Source organism: Strix aluco, chromosome 39, assembly GCF_031877795.1.
Source record: "Strix aluco isolate bStrAlu1 chromosome 39, bStrAlu1.hap1, whole genome shotgun sequence".
NCBI classification, from domain to species: domain Eukaryota; kingdom Metazoa; phylum Chordata; class Aves; order Strigiformes; family Strigidae; genus Strix; species Strix aluco.
Window position 1 is genome coordinate 589,628 of NC_133969.1, and position 6,816 is coordinate 596,443.

Genomic DNA, 6,816 nt, shown 5'->3' on the forward strand with positions numbered 1-6,816 from the left:
ATAGCACAAAAGGCAAGGGAGGGCTGCACTGGATCCAACCCTTGGTCTTTCAAAGATGTCCTGAACCACTCTCCAGTCCTATGTCCCTTTGCCTTCTGGCTCCTCACAGCTCTCCCAGCATTGCAGGGCCCTCGTTAGACCATGGCATCCTCAGGGTCACCTTTGCCTCCAGGAGACTCCACCTTGGATGGTTACTCACTTTCTGAGGTGCCAATCACTGCCCCCCCCAGACTCACACACTGTCCTTGGCAGTGGCTGCAGGGAAGCAGAAGCCCCAGCTCACAGGCAGCAGAGAGGCAGCGAGGGACAGCCCCGAGGGGCACTGGGGCTGCTCCTCCATGGGTCAGCTGGGCCCTTGGCTCCTGAATCCCTTCTGCCTGCTGGGGCTGGGCCCCAGCTCCAGAGAACTAAGAGATGGATGGAGAGGGAAAGGATTATATTCTGGCTTCTTTAGCTATGCAAAGAGCCTCCTTCCTTATGAACATTATGCTTACAAGACAGGAAAAAAAAAAAAATTTCAAGCTTAAAAGAAAATATGAATACTCTATAATTGCAATTAATATTATCACATGTGTAAGAAACAAATACAACGTAGATAAACAGAACAAAAGACAGGCTGGGATTTTACTGAATTCCTGGGATGAGGATGGTGGGCATCTTATTAATGCTGGAATAATCTGTATTTGTATAAGATCCTCAGGGCGTCCCTGACCTCCTGGTTCCTCATGCTGGAAATGAGCGGGTTCGAAGTTGGAGGCACCACCGAGTACAGAAATGACACTACCAGGTCCAGGGATGGGGAAGAGATGGGGGGGGCTTCAGGTGGGCAAACGTGCCAGTGCTGATAAAGCCAGGTGAGGGAGGCACATGGAAAAGGCTTTGTGTTGTCCCTGCTCTGAGGGGATCCTCAGCATGGCCCTGAAGATCTGCACATAGGACACCACAATGACAACAAAACATGACAAATAAAAAGAGGCACTAACCACAAGAAGCCCAAATTCCCTGAGGTAGGAGTGTGAGCAAGAGAGCTTGAGGATCTGGGGGATTTCACAGAAGAACTGGTCCACAGCATTGTCTTCACAGAGTGGTAGTGAAAATGTGTTGGCCGTGTGCAGGAGAGCCCAGAGAAACCCAGTGCCCCAGGCAGCTGCTGCCACGTGGACACAAGCTCTGCTGCCCAGGAGGGTCCCTAGTGCAGGGGTTTGCAGATGGCAATGTAGCGGTCATAGGACATGATGGTGACGAGACAAAACTCTCCTGTGACTAAGAAGAGAAGGAGAAAGATCTGGGCAGTACATCCTGAGTAGATGTCCCTGTTGTCCCAGAGGGAATTGGACATGGCTTTGTGGAGAGTGGTGGAGATGGAGCCCAGGCGGAGGAGGGAGAGGTTGAGGAGGAAGAAGTACATGGGGGCATGCGGGTGGTGGTCACAGGCGATGGCGGTGATGATGAGGCCATTGCCCAGGAGGGAAGCCAGGGAGATGGCCAGGAAGAGCCAGAAGTGCCAGAGCTGCAGCTCCCACTTTTCTGTTGAAGCTTCTGTTGGCCATTTGCTTCCTCTGGGTCATGGGGCCCTGCCCAATGAAGAAAAGTTAGTGAAAGTTTAGGATTGACTGCTCTGGGCAATGCTTTCTCCATTTCTGACAGAACCCCCACCCCCCCCAGCCTCTGTCCTTCCAGAAAGACCTTCAGGCAGCTCCCGGGCTGGAGCTCTGTGTTTACTGGCTGAAGGGGCAGTGGGGAGCAAGGCATTGTGCTGTGGGCTCTGCAGGAGTCAGTCCTGCTGTGCCCCAAAAGGCAGAGAGGAACCTGCAGTGATCGCTGGTTAACTCCACTCCTGAAATCCAGGAGATTTCAGCCTTGTCCCTCCCAGGCCCCCCGGCTGCAGAGCAGAGCTGTGGGGCTTTGCTCTTCTGGCTTTGGCTCCTGCTGCCCTGTCTTACCTGAGGAGTGTGTGCTGAAGGCAGACAGCCTGGACGTTCTGTTGCACTACAAGTGCTCCATGGAGAGTCTGGGGGTGCAAACAGGCAGAGCCTTAGTGCAGAGTGAGGAGAGCCAGGCTGGCCATCAGACTTGCTCTCAGCTGCCCCGTGCTTGCACCTCTGGAATCTGCGTTACTGATTTGTTATTACTTTGAGCTGATTTTAATGATTTTTGGTGATTTGGAGTTAAATAAGGAATGATTTAGAGTAACTATACAACCAGTTATGCTGCTACAAAGTCCTTTGTAAAGTCCCAGGCTAAGGCCACGTAGACTAGTGATCATCATCAACCAGATTTCTAGTCAAAGAATAAGTCTCACAATGAGGTGCCATTGTTAGACTGTGTGGTCAGGACCATTTATTGCCCTGTAGACCAGGTGTCATAAAAGTGACATTGTGAAAGGGCCTCGAAGCATGTAAAATCACAATGTGAGCCAAAATCCTTGGGTCAAGGGCATTGGAGGGTCTTTCTTTTAGGTCAGTCATCCGTGGTGGTCGCAAAAGCGGCCCCCGACTCATTTCAGGACTCAAGTGCACGTGACCGGAAAGAGGTGGGAATAAGAAAATGAGTTACGGGAATTATCATGTTTATGCATGAGAACTTGATTAATATGTTAAATTAAAATAATTTTGTTACTATTAATATTATTTAAATACAATAATAACAACGTATAGTGTTATAACTCCCACCTCCTCGTCCAGTTCAAAGCCGCCCTCAAACAAGCACAAGGCTCTGCAATCAGCTCCAGTAACGACTTCTGCCGCAAGTTCCGGGTGAGCCCAGGCGCTGCCAGTACCTCCAGTGCCACCGCCAACCTGCTGCTGGCATTTGGCGGGTGCTGGTTGTGCTGCTTCCAGCGTCGTTTTCCCCATAGCTCAACTGTCCCTTGGCCATGGAGAGAATCGAGCAGGACTGACCCATCACCATCAAGGACGACAAGGGCAACCTCAACCGCTGCATCGCTGGTATGGTCTCCGTACGGTGCCGGGGGGCTGCTGGCACTCGGTTTTGGTGGTTTTGGCAGGGTGGGAAGGGTCATGATTGAGCGAAAGGCTCCTTCTCTGGCAGCTCTTCATCACAGTGATGGACAAGCTGTGCCTGGAGATCTGAGCCATGGGCGAGGTAAGGGCCCCGCAGCAGCGCCGGGAGCCCTGGTTTGGCGATGCCGACGTACCCCAAAATTCACTCCCTAGATCCAGCCAGACCTATGGGAGCTGATGGAGACGATGAACCGGATGAGCCACCTGCCCCCCGACTTCGAGGGGAGGCGGAAAGTCAACCAATGGTGAGTGCTGGTGGGCCGGCACCGTTACCGGCACCATTTTCGATGGGGAGGGGCCAGCGTGCCGCTGATGTAGCCCCCCTCGCCACGTCCTCCCAGGCTCCAGACGCTCAGCAGGATGTCGGCATCGGATGAGCTGGATGATTCCCAGGTCCAGCAAATGTTGTTCGACCCTGAATCTGCCTACAACACCTTCAACCGCTTCCTCCCCTCCTGAGCCGCCCCCGGCATGTGCCGGCACCACCGGTCCCCCTCCCAGTCCTCTGCTCCCAGTCCTTACTGGTGTTCAGGGGAAGCTGGGGACAAGAAACTCCTTATCTGTCACCTGCCCGGCAAGCGCCGGTAACACCAAAACCACCAGTCACGTTGATAAATACGGTGTGTAATGGCTGCGCTGGTTAAAACCGCGAGGAGCCGGTTAAAACCGCAAGCTCTTGTGGAAGAGCTTTCGGTGCCACATGACGGCCACACCGGCGGGACCGTGCTGGATTCATTCGGCGTCTGGCCAGGGGCTGGGCCGGACGTGCTGACCGCAGAGGTGGAAATCCCGGATTTTGCCGGCGATTCTGGCCCCGGTTGCGGCGTCCAACGGAGGGTCGCAGCCTGAGGGGAGGGGCTGCCATTAGCTCGCCGGGGCTGGGGGGAGTTGCCGGTGCCGATGCCAAAAAATCCAGGGAAACCAGACCTGGGCACATGGGGAGGCACCTGCAGCGCAGGGAGGGGGGATGGCAAAAGGGTCCCCCCTGTCCTTGTCCCCTATTTTGTCCCCCAAGGGGGTCCCTTTTGTTCCTAAATCTCGGCCTCTCACCCCTAAACTCAGTCTCTGTCCCCTAAACCCACTTTCCATCCCCAGAACTTTCTCTTCTGACCCCAAAACCTGCCCTCTGTCCCCTAAACCTCCTCCTCCGTTCCCTAAACCCAGTTTCCGTCCCTAAACCTGCTCTCTGTCCCTAAACCTCCTCCTCTGTCCCCTAAACCTCATCTGCCATCCCCTAAACTCAGTCTCTGTCCTTAAACCCACCCTCCGTCCCTAAACTTCCTCCTCCGTCCCCAGTCTACATCCCTTAAACCCAGTCTCCATCCCTAAACCTCCTCCTCCATCCCCTAAACCCTGCCCTCCGGACGGAGCCGGTGGCACCACCGTGCTCCTGTGCCAGAGCCAGGTCTCCCTTGGGGAGGGGGAGGATCCTTGTGCCAGGGTGCCCCCCAAATCCTCTCTGTCCCCCACCAACATGTCCCCTTGGCCCATGGCCTCACCTGACCACCTCCAGGATGTCACCGTCACCCAGGCAGTTCCCGGAGAGCGTGAGGTGACTCAGGGCTCACCCCTCCTGTGGGAAGAGCACCCCGAAACCAGTACAATCCTGGCCGGCACCCCGCAGCGAGCCAGAGGGGGGGGGGGGGGGCGTGGGTGTCCCCCACCTTGTCCCCGTGTCCCCTCTCTCCTGCACCAGATACTTGCCGAGTGCTACGGTAAGGGGTCACAGGCCTGGCAGGGACAGAGCCCAACTCCAACCAGACGAAGTTGCGGCACGGGAGGCTCCCGAGGAGCTGCGTCAGCCCTGCCGGGCCCAGGGCGTTGCAGGACAAGGCCAGAGTCTGCAGCTGTGGCGGTCCTGGGGTTGGGCAAAGGTTTAGGCTCCAATGGTTTAGGCGCCGATGGTTTAGGCTCAGTGGCAGGTGCTTACCGGCAAGGGTGAAGGCATTGGTGGAGCCGCAGGCCTGCAGGCGCATCATGGTGAGGGCCAGGCAGCTCTGCAGCAGCTGGGGCAGCGGCTGGCAGCTGGAGTCACCCAGGTGGTTCAGCTTAGGTCCAGCTCTTCTAGGCTCTGCTGGGGCAGAGGAGGAGGTTTAGGGGATGGAGGAAGAGGTTTTGGGGACAAAGATTGGGTTCAGGGAAGAGAGGAGGAGGTTTAGGGGACATAGACTGGGTTTAGGGGATGGAGACTGGGTTTAAGGGATGGAGAGTGAGATTTAGGAGACAGAAGGCAGGTTTAGGGAATGAGGAAGACATTTGGGGGGCTGATGAAGAGACTTAGGGAACAAAGGCAGGGTTTGGGGTGGGTTGAAGAGATTTGGGGGGAACAAGATTGTGGGGAGACAAAGAAATTTGGGGGATGGATGTGAGAAGTTTAGAGGATGGATGAAGAGATTTGGGGGTGATATGAGGTTTAGGGGACACAGAAGAAGTTTGGGGGTGACATGTTTAGGGGGTGCAAAAGAGGTTTGGGGACAAAGAAATTTGGGGGATAATGAAATTTGGGGGATGTGTTGTGGGCGGATATTGGACCTGCACAACTCTATGAGAGTTATATCCAGCAAAGTTGTTTATTTTTCCAGTAGTACATACTTATGCTCTCGCCAAAGCTCTTACTTCATAATTAGCAAATCAGCAATTAGACAGTTATCAGCCTTTTCTCCTATCAGCATAAGACCGCTCTAACACGCTCTGTGCAGACCAATCAACTTCTTGTTCATGCGCTGTTCACGCGGTAGTAACTTCTCACAGTTCAGTACTTTTCCACAGTTTAGTGTTGCAGCTGTTCGCTGTTTTCCTCTGCCACATTAGCACAGCTCAGCAGTCTCTTATCTTTCTCCCAAGGCCTGTTTTTCATCAAAGCCTGGCTAGTTTCTCAGAGGCTGTGCAAGGCTGACAGGCCGATGCCTCCCACATCTCCCCCTTCTTTGTTTTATAGCTTCACCTGCAAGAGTTGTTTCAGAGCTTTATCAATTAAGGTTTAGAAAAACTTCAAAAAACATAGTATACCTAAAACAATTTACAAAAGGCTAAAAATAAAACAGCAGTTACAGTTACTAGTTGAAAAGACTAGGACAGTCTTTGACTAAGGAAAATAAGGAAGATACAGAATGGCACACTTACTTAATGGGGTACTAATATTCAGATCCGCAATTGCTGGGGAACCCTGGATGCAGCGAGAATTTAGAGTAGCCTTCCTCGCAAACTGGAAATCCTACGTGATGCGTCCATCCGTAGGTGAGGCATCCAACATCGCTGCAAGCAGGTCCAGCCTCTAAATCAACAGGCCAAAATAACCGGCAATTTTCTTTGAGCGGAAACATCTGATCTCATCCTCCTGTTGGGTTCCACCCAGAGCCTGGCCACCACTCAAGGGGGAAAATCAAGGGAGTTTCTAATAAGGTTAAACACTTGAGTTCTTAATTCTTAATATTGTTAAACAAGGAAAGTTGAATACACACATTCTTACAGCATTTCATCCTTATTAATAACTACATTTTGTCTAAGCTACATTTTTCACTGGTCACTAATAAGCTTATATATTTCATTAAGGAGTTGCAATCACTGTTAGCATTTTCTCTTAAAAGAGTTGGCAACCATAGTATGATTAAGGACAGAGATAGTGTATTTTGTCCTATTACAGTAACAAGCATTACCCATACATTCTGCTTAAATGATCAGTCGAAGAGACAGCGAACTGTTGGCACAGGGGCGTCCACAACACCCACAGCCGGCTCCTGAGTGTCCACCAAAAGCTGCCTCTCACGCCTCAGGTATGGTTGCACACATTCTG

The 6,816-nt window shown here is 52.7% G+C and overlaps 1 pseudogene; it reads left to right on the top strand.

The window, feature by feature from the left end:
• Positions 1–1,436: 1,436 nt before the first annotated feature.
• On the top strand, positions 1,437–3,482 carry LOC141917523 (vacuolar protein sorting-associated protein 28 homolog; annotated as a pseudogene).
• Positions 3,483–6,816: the final 3,334 nt, after the last annotated feature.